The 14,430-nt window shown below is 35.8% G+C and overlaps 1 protein-coding gene across 1 annotated transcript in view; it reads left to right on the top strand.

Annotated features, from left to right (window-relative positions):
• STAG1 (STAG1 cohesin complex component) overlaps positions 1-14,430 on the top strand; it is a 426,258-nt gene that overhangs the window by 160,618 nt on the left and 251,210 nt on the right. The gene's annotated exons all lie outside the window — the stretch shown is intronic.

Raw genomic sequence — 14,430 nt, 5'->3', positions numbered from 1 at the left:
AGTAGTTAGGAGAGGCAGTTATCTTAAAGCACAAAAAAGGAAGTACTGTAGTATTCTGGCCATAGGGAAAACAGCCAAGTTTCAGATTGGGCCAAGGAGGTAGAGACAGATTTTGTGAATTGGTTGAATATGTAGAGGAATTTTACAGCGAACTGCTAGTTCCGGATGTTTTCAGAGGAAATAGTTGGGAAGGAAAATCAGTGGAAGAGTGAATTAAGAGAAAGAAACCAAGAACTGTGTAGTATTCTAGAGCAGGAAAAAAATGGGATAACTGTGTTTTTAATGGTTGTAGATGATACAGATTACATAGTCATTTTAAGAGATTTACTGACTTCAGGGTTCAGAATAAACTCGGCTTAAAATGGTTTGAAAATTCAGTGTATGCTGTCCAGGTGTTTTTAGCTTTGATTGACGTAAAATGGACCCCTATTATTCAATAGTGGGGAAAATACTGCACTGTTAGAAGACAAAGTTGTCATTATTTAGCTGGGATGGTCTTGGGAAAGTCACCAAACATCTTTCATCTGTAGTTTCCTTATCAGTAATTGATGTTCTGCCATGAGGCTTCTTGTGAGAATAAAATGAGGCTGATTTATGTCAGTGTATTGTGATACAAAATATTTTAGTCATGCTTGGTTTATGATAAAATTCAAAGCTCACCTTTCAGTGAGGCTTAATGTGGTTTTGAATCTGTATTTTGTGTTTGTATTTTGTATTTGTAGATATTGTATGGAATTCTAGAATACATCATGTTAAAATTTAAGTTAAGGCTGGAGAAAGTTATAAGGAGAAGGATTCTGAGAGGTTACGTTTTGAGCCAAGAAAGACCTTGCCAAGCATATGTAATGTCCCTTACCACAAATTAATCATGTTCTTTTAAAATGTGTATTAGAGAATTTACCATAAGAAAATGCTGCTTAGAATAAAATGCTGAGGTTAATAAAAATAACTCATTTGGACATTTTTAGTTGATTTCTTTTGATATCAGTATCTCTTCTAGCTAGGGAGTAGTATGACCATGCAAAGAAGCATAGCAGTTCAGAATAGTTCCACATATTCTCTGACATAATTCACGCAAAAGAGAAAAATAAAGGCATGTAATGAGTGTCTCTTTCTCATTTTTTGTTGTTTCTTTTTTTTACTATTAAATTGTTGGCAACTCTTTGCTTATCTCTCAAATTATATTTGCTGGTTCATGAAATACAAACCTCTTGAATCACTAATTTAACTTAAAGTCTGACATCATTAGGAAGTAGCAGACCACATTTGCTCTTCAGTTTTCCATTATCAGCTCCTGCTGATGGCTTACCGAAAAACAGGTGGTCAGAGTTAACTATTATTTGAAAAACATCTGTTCAATGTGAGGCAAACTCACTTAGCTTTCCTTAAAGTATGTACAGCTTCTTCCAATCACGTTTAATGCAGGAACTTCTCTCATACGAGATACTAGCTAGATACTTATGATAGGCTTGTGTCCCTCCCTGTCCCGTCCCCCCCCCACCAAAAAAACCCCCAAGATTAAATGTTTTTGGATATCAGGAACTGTGGCAAGCACTTTTTGTATCCACTATACCACCGTCCACAGTAAAATGCATATATTCAACATTTAGTAAATAGTTGACAAATAATGTTAATCACCTCACACCAGTCAGAATAGCTATCCTCAGAAAGTCTACAAATAACAAGTCTTGGAGAGGATGTGGAGAAAAGGGAACCCTTGTACACTGTTGGTGGGAATGTAAATTGGTGCAGCCACTATGAGAAACAGTATGGAGTTCCTTAAAAAACTAAAAATAGAACTACCATATGATCTGGCAATTCCACTCCCGGGTATATATGTGGAAAAAATGGAAACACTAATTTGAAAAGATACATGCCCCCCAGTGTTCTTAGCAGCAGTGTTTACAATAGCCAAGATATGAAAGCAACCCAAATGCCCAATGGATGAATGGATAAAGAAGATGTGGTATATATATACAATGAAATATTACTCGGCCACAAAAAAGTGAAATCCTGCCATTTGCAGTAATGTGGATGGACCTAGAGAATATTATGCTTAGTGAAATAAGTAAGACAAAGAAAGACGATACTGTATGATATCACTTGTAATGTGGAATCTAAACAGTAATACAAATGAATGTATATGCAAAACAGAAACAGACTCACAGATATAGAAAACAAGCTAGTGCTTACCAAGGGGGGAGGGGCAAGGTAGGGCTATGGGATTAAGGGAAACAAACTACTATGTCTAAAATAGATAAGCAAGAAGGATATATTGTATAGCACAGGGAATTATAGCCATTATCTTGTAATAACTTTTAATGGAGACTTATCTGTAAAAATACTCGATGACTATGCTGTACACCTGAAACTAATGTAATACTGTAAATCAACTATATTTCAATAAAAATTTTTAAATAATACAAATGAATCTATATACAAAACAGAAACAGATTCACAGACAGAAAACAAACTTATGGTTACCAAAGGAGAGAAGGAGTGGGAGAGGGACAGGTTAGGAGTGTGTGACTAACAGATGCAAACTATTATACTGTATATAAAATAGATAAGCAACAAGGATTTACTGTATAGCACAAGGAATTATATCAAATATCTTGTAGTAACCTATAATGGAATATAATCTGAAAAAGAAAAACTAAATCACTATGCTGTACACCTGAAACTAATACAATATTGTAAATCAACTATACTTCATTTAAAATAAATTTTTTTTTAATGGTAGAATTTTGAATCCCCAGGATTTTGTTTCTTTGATTAGAAGTAAATCAGTATTTTTCTGAAATATTTATTGTTCATTAGTATTTCCTTTAAAAGTCTTAAAATTCATTTATGTATATAATGCAACACCATTCAAAATCTTAGGGATTAATTTTGAAATTGCTGAAGTGATTGAGAAGAACAAATTACACTTAGAAAATTCTGAAAATGAAAAGTAACAAGGGACTCACTCTACCAATTAATAGGCTGTACGTAAAGCTACAGAAAATATTAATGCACGTGATTGGCTCAACAACTGGCAAATGGATCAGTTGAACACAGACAGACCTAAGTATAGATGATAATTTAATTTGTTAAAAAACGTGTCGTGCCTGTTTCTTTCTCTTCATAATTGTCACTTGATTAACAACTTGAAAAAAATGCAGAACTTTAACTCCTATCATGCACCAAAGTCTAAATGTAGTAGAGAATTAAATATAAACAATGATGTCATAAAACTATTAGAAAAAAATTATATGAAAAATTATTGGATTTGAGAATTATAAAAGTCAAAAAGCAAACTTAAAGCAAATATTTCACTTATTTAAAAGCCTTTAGTATTTAGCCTTTTACCCATTATATAATATCTATTTTCTGTTTATTGCTTTTAATCTTAAATGCCAATTTTATGTTAATATTACCACTTCAGCATTTCTGGTTTTGTTTATTCACCTAGTATTTTCTTGATCCATATCTTTATTTTCTTCTTTTTATAAGCCAAATTTTATTTAAGTAATATATGTACATGATTTTTTAGAAAAATCAAAGAGTACAGTGACCAAAATTGCAGTCGGTCATGTCTTTCCCTACCCATTCCCAGTCCTGCTCCTCAGAGTAATGTTTTTATTTCTTTTAGCTTTTTCTTCTGATATTTATTCTACATAATTATTTAGTGTCATTTTTGACAGCAGTTTGCTAATTGAATATGATGAACAGAAAGTATTAAGTACAAGCAAACCTTAGAAAGACATATACAAAATAGAGGGCAGTAACCCCCTAAAAACATTAGGGGCCCCATGGCCACCTCAGTTAAGTATTTGGGCATTCAGTGGTTGGGGCATGTCATCAAAATAGTGAACTAGTGTGATATTTTATGGAATGTAAAGATGATCAAGATATCTGTGCACTGTTTTGGTGGTCAGACTCAAGTGTTGCCCCTGGTGGCCCCCACCTCCTGCTATTCATGTTCTTGACCCATCCCTTTGAGTGTGTTGAGACCTGTGACTTGCTTCTAACCACCAATTATAGCAAAGGTGATGGGAGGGCAATTCTGTGATTACACTATGTTATGCAAGACGCTATCTTGCTAGCAGGTTTGCTCTCAGGATTCTCCTTGTTGGCTTGACAGGTAATTGATCATGTTGGAGAAGCCCATGTGGCAAGGAACTTCTTGGCCCTGAGAGTTGTTTCCAGCCAGTAGCCAGCAGGAGGTCAAGGCCCTCAGTCGACAACCAACGGCAAGGAAAGAAATTCTCCCAACAACATAAGTGAGCTTAGAAGTAGATTCTTTCCCATTTGAGCCTCCAAATGAGAATGTAGCATGGTGAATATCTTGATTGCAGCCCTGTGAGACCCTAAGCAGAAGATTCAGCTGTGCTGTATCTAGATTCCTGACTCTCACAGATTGTGAGATGTAGATAACCAAGACAACTGTTTATGACAGAAAGCAGGAAAATTATCACAGTGCTGAAGCAACACTGTGAAAGTTATACTTTTGTCCATTCCAGGTAAAAACAACTTACTTTGAGTGGTCCTTGTTAATTGGAGAAAAAGGCATTAGCCAGGTTAGTAGCTGCTTATGAAGTGCCAGGGTCTGCAACTGCCGTGAAGGTCACCACCTGATTAAGCTTATGATGATCCATAGTTGTTCTCCAGGATCCATCTGACTTCTCTGTTGGCCAAACTGGTGAGTTTAATAGGGGTATGCTAGGTTTCACCGCCTTTGCCTCTTTGAAGTTTTTGATTAAATTCTGTAATTCCCCTGGGGATGTAGTATTGCTTCTAGTCTATTATCTTGGTAAACAGAGGAAGTTCCATGAACTTTGCTTTAGACATTCCTACCATAATGCCTCTTATCCCACGGGTCAGAAAGTTAATGTGGGGTCCTTTCAGTTGCCAAATATGCCTCTTCCAAGTATATATTCAGGAACCAGGGAAATAACCACAGGGTGAGTCCCTGGACCATTTGGGCTCACTTTCAGTCAGACTGGAGTTAAAACCCCATGTATCACCTGACCCATGTATCATGTATCACCATAAGCCTCTAATTTAACTTGTGGACCACAGTATCAGGAAATAAGGGCGATTCAGAGACAGTGTCTATTAATAAGAGTATTTCCTTTTTACAGTACATAGTACCTCTGATTAATGGCTGCAAGTCTCTGGGGAAGGATTAGAGGAGGGTGTATGGTGTGACTTGCAATAGCTGTGCAGGGTCCTTTTTCAAGGGACCTGGTTTCCACTTTGTTCAACTGACTCTGGATCTGTGAGCTAACCCAGGTTTAGTAACTGGTGAGAAGGCTATATAACTCTCCAATGTGTTGGAGACAAAGTTAGACTTCTGGCTACCAGACCTAGAGTTTTTCCTGTTATATAAATTAAACAGTATTCTACTAGGCTGCCCACCTGTTTTGTTCCTAGGGACACTGTAATCAGCTGCTGCCAAAACTTTCTGTGGGCCAAATCATTCTGGTGACAAGTACATCCCTGCCTCCCTTTACAGATAATGTACCCACCTTGTCTTTGATGATTAAGTATAGCCACTTGGGCTGTATTAGCTTGGCTCTCATCATCTCCATTGATGATCTTCTTAATGACCACATCCCCTACACTCATACCAGGCTCACAAAGGAGAGTAACCACAGACCTTTGTAAGAATGGGAGATGTAGCTCCTCCCTTCACTAATTGCTTTCTGGGCCCTTTTGTGTAACATAGTTGAGGAATAGCAGTATGAAATTCTCACATGATAAATCCAGTCCAACTCCCTAAATCATTAGATTCTTTCCTCCCTCCATCCATATCAATGCCAGGAAAGCTCTGGCATCTCAACCTTTAAATCCAACTTTTAGTGCACCAACTAGATAATTAATAATTAGAGCCATTTTCAGGTGCATGGACTAATGTAGTAAATCTGATATCTCTACTAAGTGCACCCATGTCAATTAATTTGTCCTGATGTAGCATTATATTTCATCCTCTTTGGTCAAATACTTCAGGAATCTACTCCACACATGGTTCTCCAATTTCTGTTGGGTATGTAAGCTATTTCCTCTTGGGTCATAGTGTGTACCTGTACCCCTGGAGCATGCTGAGGTTTGACCGTAGTTATGGATCTAATGGCAAAAGGAGTTGGTTGTGGTGGGTCTTCAGGAGAATGAGCATCCTCCTTCAAGGCATCTGCCCGTGTGAGATCATCAGAAGGTTTTCAAGCCATGGCAGGCTAGTGTTCTTAGATGCTGGAAAGCAAGCTACTTCCACTGGTATGAGAGGCTCCCAATTAGTGGTGAGGGGCTAAGGGAGTGGGAAAGAGGTCAAAATTGTTAGTTTCATCTAAGACCAACTAGATATCTCCATTCTAATTTCAGGATCTCATTCTTTCCCGATCAAGGTTTTATTTTTCAAATGAGAAACTTGATGAGATTGAATTCAGCTGTTTTTGTAATTCAGCAACCTACACAATTAAATTTTTAGCTTGACTTTCGGCAATATCAGCCCCATACGTATAAGAAGAGATTCTTCCAGGGGAATCATGGAAGCTCTCTGGTTCTCACACTGTTACTTAAGCTGAGAGTTAATGGACTTGAGCTTGTCATTTTCTAAGTGCTCAGTTGTACACAGAATCTCATACTGTTGTCCTCACAGTTATCACTATCTATCTATCTCATACTGTTGTCCTCACAGTTATCACTACTGCTGTAATAGCAAACATAGCAGCCACTTAAGTTCCCAAGGCATGTGCTTGAGTTGACACTTCATCACAATGAACCACAGGTGTTAGCTTCACTGATTTTCTGAAACTACTGTATGCCATAGATTACTAGCATCCCATTTCCTTGGCGAGCAGCTCAGCCCTGTGCTTAATCCCAAGGGCATGACCAAACCAGTCCCCAAATCTTATCTTTACTGGTTTATCATCTGGAACCACTCCTGGGACTAATTCTGTACCAGTCTGGATTCAATCAGGAGTCGAAACTACAGAGTAATTTGAATTGGTAATATGCATTATACATAATTGCTAAACTATGATAGAAGAGTTAACTATAAAGATGTAAAAATAACACTAAGTCTCCTAGGGCTGAAGGAGATTTCTCAAGGAAAGACAGCCTTGGAAGAGAGGGGTTCCCTTCCCCAGGCGGGGGTTCAGACCTTGTTGGAGAAAGTGGACTTAAAGCCTGTTGAATGACAGAGAAGTTCACTGGATTGCCTTAACCAGAACTGGTTCACAGTTTCTGGGCAGCAGGAAACAATATTCTGAGGTACAGTCATGTTCAGCATGGTAGACAGTTGTACAGTGAAAGATGAGGCACTGCTGCCAGCATGAGACCTGAAGCATGCCAGTGTCTCTGTCAGTAGGGCTGCATCAGGAGGGTAATCACTAATCCCAGGCTGGAGTACAAGGTTGCCAAAGGACTGCATACTCTTGGCGTGAGCCTGGGACAAACACCACTGGATTTCCTTTTATGCACTTGCTGCTATTGGACTATGCAGCAAGAGCAAGAAAAGCTACACTCTGCCCTATCGAAACCAGGAAGAGAAAACCCCTTTCCTTCTGCAGTGTCCTTCCAGAGCTCTATGCTAATAAAGCTTAAATAGTGCTTACTGTGAAAGAGAAATGCTTATAAAGTCCAGTTCATTATTATAGAGCAGATACTGAAGGGTAGCTTTGGAGCCGAGGCACAGTAAATTGATAACTGATGAAGAGGCTTTCCTTAAATGTCTGGTGTTGGCAGCTATTTGCCTTCTTAAGAGAGAGGCATTGAATGCAGATTGGATGCTCTGTATGTTGAGGTGGAGTTTGTATAGATTATCTGACTTTAACTGTTGGTCCTGACATTTATGAGATATTCTCTTTTTCCTTGGAATTTATGAATTTTATCTTGACTTGCTTATATGAGTCATTTTCCCATTAATTCTGGCAACAACTAGATAAGCTATGTTAATGTACAGATGTAAATCTTCCACTGATCAGGTGGTTTTTCCTCTTAAAATGATCAGTTTAACTGTATTCTCTTTTTTCCCCTTCTCAAACACCTGTACTTGTTAGTCTTAGATATATCTACCAAATATTTTACCCCTTACCTCATGAATTCCATTTCTGTATTTTTATTTTGTGTTGAGATTTTTTTTTTCCCCATTCAACTTCCAGGACGTTAAATTCATTCTCTGTAGTGATTATTCTTAGGTTGATCCAATGAATATTTAAATTTGATAGTCTTTTTTTTTTTTTAGACTTCCAGAAAGTCTTTTTATGCTTTAAATCTCCCATCTGTTTCATATATACCCAATTTACTTTTTCTTTTCTCCTTCTTGATTGCTGAGTCTTTTAGGCATATTATTTTGCTTTGACTTCTTAAGGCTCTTTTCAATTTGGGTGGTCAAATCCAAATTATTAGGATCCCTCCATTGGCACAAATTCATATATAATAGGTGTTGCCATGGTCTCCATTCCTGTGAGTATCACACTAACCAACAGTTCTGTTAATTGGATAATGTTTTCCCAGGCTGAGGAGTAGGAGGCAACTCAGCTTATTGTAATAGTCCCCTGCAATTCCTCTGAGGCCAAGAATATAAAAACTTTACATTAAGAGAATTGATATTTAAAATGTCATTTTAATTTATCTGTACCATTTTATTTAGACATCGCTATTACAGTACTCAGCTTCAGACCTAGTTAGGTTATCAAATTAAACTGAAAAGTATACTTGTTGACAGAAGCTTTCTATTTCACAGGCTGAATAATACAAAACAAAAGAAAAACAAAACTAAGATTAGCATCAAGTAAAAGTATGAAATGGGAGTTATTTTTCTGAAAATGGCATTGAAATGATATTACAATCTGTGATTCCATTCGTAACTCTGGAATAATATCTGGCCTGTCATGTGACGTCACACCATTTATCTGAGCTTAAAAACAAATTTCTCTAAGTTTAGGCGATAATATAGTTGTGTAAAAGGACAGTGATATGATCATATTGGCCAGAAACTGCAGTTAGTTAAAACACAAAAATCAACAAGAAGAAAAAGCAGCCTTTAGAGAACTCTGAAAACCAAGAACATTTAGCTCATATCTGAGGGTAAAATAACAGCCTAGTTTCATGGAGTAATAAAGAACTCTTAGTCTACCTATGTAGTATTTATTTTTTTATTTGCATTCACAGAAAGCATGTATATGATATTACTAAGGGCTATGGTGAAAAAAATCATCTAAATATTAATTTATTATATAGTGATTCTTGGTTGGGAAGAGGGAGGGCCCTTTATTCATTTAAGATTCCTAGTTAGGGTCTTTAGTTTATGAAGAAACTATATTGCCATCTGCTTGTATTTCTCCAAAGCAAATGAATCTACTCTTAAGCAACAGTATAGAATACTAATTCTCTATGACCTTGTCTGTTTAACCAAGGTCCTATCAAATGGTCTGCCGAAAGAAGTATATTTATCTAATAGAGTTTGAAGAATGTGCACTCAGTGTACTGTGTAGATATCCATATTGAATTGATTATCTTTTTTTTAGGTTTAGTTTATAAGAAGCTTAGAGGCAGATTTAAAACTCATTTTTAACCATGACATTGACTGTTCTGTTTCACATATTTCTATTTCCTCTTCTTATCCTTGACATTTTCTTTTGTTTTCTCTTTAGTTTTTCTTTCTCAGTTTTTAAAATATTATACTCCTAACTACTACAGATTTCTTCTTATACTGTAATATGATAAAATCATACAGCAAATGTCATTATATTTATCATTTGACTGTTATCTGTGATTCAGATGCTGGCTTATGGTTTCCCTTTAAGGATCTGTGGCTAAGTTCTCAGAGATTTTCATTTTAGTAAAGTCTTAGGTTTAAACTTCTTGGAATGAATCAAGGGCAAACCTGTCAGTGTCACAGTTTGAATTTTTGCATATCTGTTTGTATGCTACTATAAATGCATGTGTGTGATACCATTTACTTTAAAAGTAGAATCATACATTTCTCTTTTTACTTAATATGTCACAAATAACTTACTGTATCATTAGTGCTAACGTATCAATACAGCTCATTTGTATAGTTACATTTTATTCTAGTTTGGTGAAACCTTCTTTTATAGACATTTAAATTGATAATATTTTTGCCACAATAAACAGTACTTACAGTATCCATGCAGGTGAGTAGTATTTCTGTGTAGGAAGAAGGCTGCATATAAATACTTATAGCCAGAGGGGCAGATTTTGGCAGAGATGACTGGCCACTTAGCAAAAATTTATTTTTCTTTTTTCATTGTGGAGAAAGTTCCAGGAGGGTACTGGCCAAAACAGACTTCATGTTTCTGCTCCCCTTTTATCTAGATGTGGCTAGTTTACAAGTTCTTGCCAATGAAGTATTAGAGAGAGTGATATGTACTACTTCCAAAGCTGAATTACAGAAATCTGCCATACTTTTCTGTGTTTACTTCTTCCATCAGCTGGATATTGACTTTTCAGGATCAACTTTAGAAACCTCTTAGGATAATAGAGCCTCTGTCAGCTTAGGTCCCAGAATGATTGTGTGACTATACCTTGTATTTTAGATGTTCTAAGGCTATGACCTTCTCTTTGAGAGGCTGTGGGTATGTTATTAGAAATGTTTCTTCTTGTAATCTTGGAGTAATATCTTTCCTTGCTCCCTAATTGAGGACAACCAACATTTAAATGTAATGTGTGTTTCTTAAGGTGGAAGCTTAAATCATTGATTTAGAACTTCTTTTATTATAAAGTATGTGAAGCTATAAATTTCCCTCTAAACACTGTTTTACCTGCATTCTACAAATTTTGATATGTTGTATTTTCATTATCATTCACTTCAAAATATTCCATAATTACCAGAACATTTGGGGATATTTTAGGTAACGTTTTTGTTACTGATGTCTAATTTAAATCCATAATGGTCCGAGATTTTCCATCCTTAAAAACTCATAAAGACTTGCTTTTTGGTCTTTTGGTGCATGTTCAATGTGTACCTAAAATGAATGTGTATTCTCTAATTGTTGGTGTTGTGATTATACATGTTGATTAGGTCATGTTTATTAGCAGTGCTGTTCAGATCTTCTATATGTTTGCTATTTTTTGTTTGCGTGTTTGCTTCTGTTATCAGTTACCAATAGACATACAGTAAAAATCTCAACTATGGTTATCGATTTGCATATTTTTCCTTTCAGTTCAGTTTTTGCTTTATGTATTTTGGGACTCTTGTTATTTGGTATATAAAAAATTATAATTGTTTTATCTTCCTGATGAATTTAGTACTTTATTATTATAAAGTATGTTTTTTTAGTAATGTAAACACTGACATTTATTTATTATTTTATTTATTTATTTATTTATTTATGGCTGCATTAGGTCTTCGTTGCTGCGCGCGGACTTTCTCTAGTTGCAGTGAGCGGCGGCTGCTCTTCCTTGTGATGCGTGGGCTTCTCATTGAGGTGGCTTCTCTTGTTGTGGAGCATGGGCTCTAGGCGCAGGCTTCAGTAGTCGTGGCTCGTGGGCCCTAGAGCACAGGCTCAGTAGTTGTGGCACACGGGCTTAGTTGCTCCGTGGCATGTGGGATCTTCCCAGATCAGGGCTCGAACCCGTGTCCCCTGCATTGGCAGGCAGATTCTTAACCACTGTGCCACCAGGGAAGTCCCATAAAACATGTTTTTTTTTAATGTTTGTAATTCCTTGTTTTGATTTCTTTGTCTGCTGTAAACATAGTCATAACAGCTTTTTTTATAGTTAATGTTTGCATGGTATACATTTTTTCTCCCTTTTAGTGCAACCTATCTGTGCTATTATATTTAAAGTGTGTCTCTTGTAAATATCATGTGATTGATTTTTATTCAGTCTGGGTAGTTTTCTTTCAAGAGGAGTGTTTATTAGTCTATCTGCTTGGTTTTGTTTTGTTTGAGAAGTTTTTATGTTGCTTTTATTTGAAAGATACCTTTTGGCCAGATACAAAATTCTAGATGGGCAGTTTCTTCTTTTTTATTTCCTCTACCTTTATTGAGATAAAATTGACTATAAGATTGTGTAAGTTTAAGGTGTACAGTGTGTTGATTTGATACATTTGTATGTTGCAAAATAATTACCACCATAGCTTTAACTGACATCTCCATCCCTTCACATTATTACCATTTGTTTTTTCTGGTGAGAACATTTAAGATGTACTCTTTTAGCAACATTCAAGTATATAATACAGTATTATTAGCTATAGTCACTGTTCTGTATGTTATATCCCCAGAATTTGTTAATCTTTCAACTGGAAATTTGTACCCTTTGACTAACTTCTCACCATTTCCCTTACCCCCAAGCCCAGGTAAATACTACTCTGTGTCTATTTCTCTTGAGTTTGGCTTTTTTTTTTAGATTCCACGTATAAGTGATATCATATAGTATTTGTCTTTCTCTGACTTACTTCACCTAGTACAGTGCCTTCAGGGTTCATCCAAGTTGTTGCAAGTGGCAAGATTTCCTCCTTTCTCATGGACGAATTAGTATTCCATTGTGTATATACATACACCACATTTTCCTTATCCATTCATCTTTTAACAGACACTGAGGTTGTTTCCATATTTTGGCTATTGTGAATGCAGTGAACATGGAAGTGCAGATATTTTAATAAAATCCTGATTTTAATTCCTCTGCATATATACCCAGAAGTGGGATTTCTGGATCATATGGTAGTTCTATTTTTTAATTTTTTGAGGTACATCTGTACTGTGTTATGTAGTGGCTGTACCAGTTGGCATTTCCACCAACAGTGCACACCCTCACCAACACTTGTTATCTCTTATCTTTTTAATAGCCGTTCCAAACAAGTGTGACATTAATATCTCTTCGTGGTTTTGATTTGCATTTTCCTGATGATTAGTGATGTTGAGCATCTTTTCACGTATTTCTTGGCCATTTGTATTCCTTCTATGGAAAACTATTCAGTTTCTCTGCCAACTTTTAAATTGGATTTTTTTGCTGTTAAATTTAGTGATTTGTTAAATTTGATTTAATATAGAAATGCAATTTTATGTAGTATAGAAATGCAACTGTTTTCTGTTTGTTGATTTTGTATCCTGCAACTTAATAGGTTTATTTGTTCTAACAGTTTTTTGATGGAGTCTTTAAGATTTTCTGTATGGAAGGTCATATCATCTGAAAAAAAAAAAGTTTTACTTCTTCCTTTTCTATTTGGATACCTTTTATTTTTCTTGACTGATTGCTCTGGCTAGGACTTCTAGTATTATGTTGAATAGGCGTGATGAGAGTGTTTGTTGACTCTGGTCTTTCCTGATCTCAGAGAAAATCTTTTCAGCCTTACACTATTGAGTAATGTTGGCTGTGGGTGTTATATATGGCCTTTATTGTGTTGAGGTTTGTTCCTTCTATACCCAGTTTGTTTTAGAGTTTTTATCATAAATGAATACTGTATTGTGTCAGAAGCTTTTCCTGCACTTATCGATAGGATCATGCAGTTTTTATCTTTTATTCTATTAATGTGGTGTATCACATTTATTTTTGCATCTTGAACCATCCTTGCATCACAGGACTAAATCCTGCTCTATCATGGTATATGATCCTATTAATGCATCGTCGAATTTGATTTGCTAATATTTGTTGAGGATTTTTGCATCTATGTTCATCAGGAATATTGGCCTTTTCTTGTGGCATTTTTTGTCTGGTTTTGGTATCAGGGTAGTACTGGCCTCATAAAATGTGTTTGGAAGACTTCCACACTCTTCCTTTTTTTGAAGGAGTTTGAGGAGGACTGGCATTAATTCTTAGAATGTTTGTTAGAAGTCACTAGTGAAGCCTTCTAGTCCTGGACTTTTGTTTGTTAGGAGGCTTTTAATTACTGATTCATACTCCTTGCTAGTAATTGGTCAGTTTAGATTTTCCATTTCATCGTGATAAAGTATTACTAGGTTGTATGTTTCTAGGCATTTACTCATTTTTTTCCTAGGTTGTCCAATTTGTTGGCATATGATTGTTCATAGTAGTCTTTTATAACGCTTTGCATTTTTGTGGAATCAATTGTAACATCTCTTTCGTTTCTGATTTTATTTTTTTGAGTTCTCTGCCTTTTTTTCTTGGTGAGTCTAGGTAAAGGTTTGTCAATTTTGTTTATTTTTTCAGAGAACCAGCTTTTAGTTTCATTGATCTTTTCTGTTGGCTTTTTAGTCTCTATTTCATTTATTTCTGTTCTAATCTTTATTATTTCCTTCCTGCCACTAACTTTGGGCTTCATTTATTCTTCTTTTTTTTTTTTCAAGTTCCTTGAGGTGTAAAGTTAGGTTGTTTATTTGAGATTTTTCTTGTTTCTTGAGGTAGGTATTTATCACAGTGAACTTCTCTCTTAGAACTGCTTTTGCTGCATCCCATAAATTTTGGTATGTTACATTGCCTTTTTCATTTGTTGCAAGAGAAGAAGAAAGGAATAGAGAGGAA

The sequence above is a fragment of the Eschrichtius robustus genome, chromosome 6 (genome assembly GCF_028021215.1).
Source record: "Eschrichtius robustus isolate mEscRob2 chromosome 6, mEscRob2.pri, whole genome shotgun sequence".
NCBI lineage: Eukaryota > Metazoa > Chordata > Mammalia > Artiodactyla > Eschrichtiidae > Eschrichtius > Eschrichtius robustus.
The sequence above is the reverse complement of the archived record's forward strand: the minus strand, read 5'-3'. Positions and strand labels throughout refer to the sequence as shown.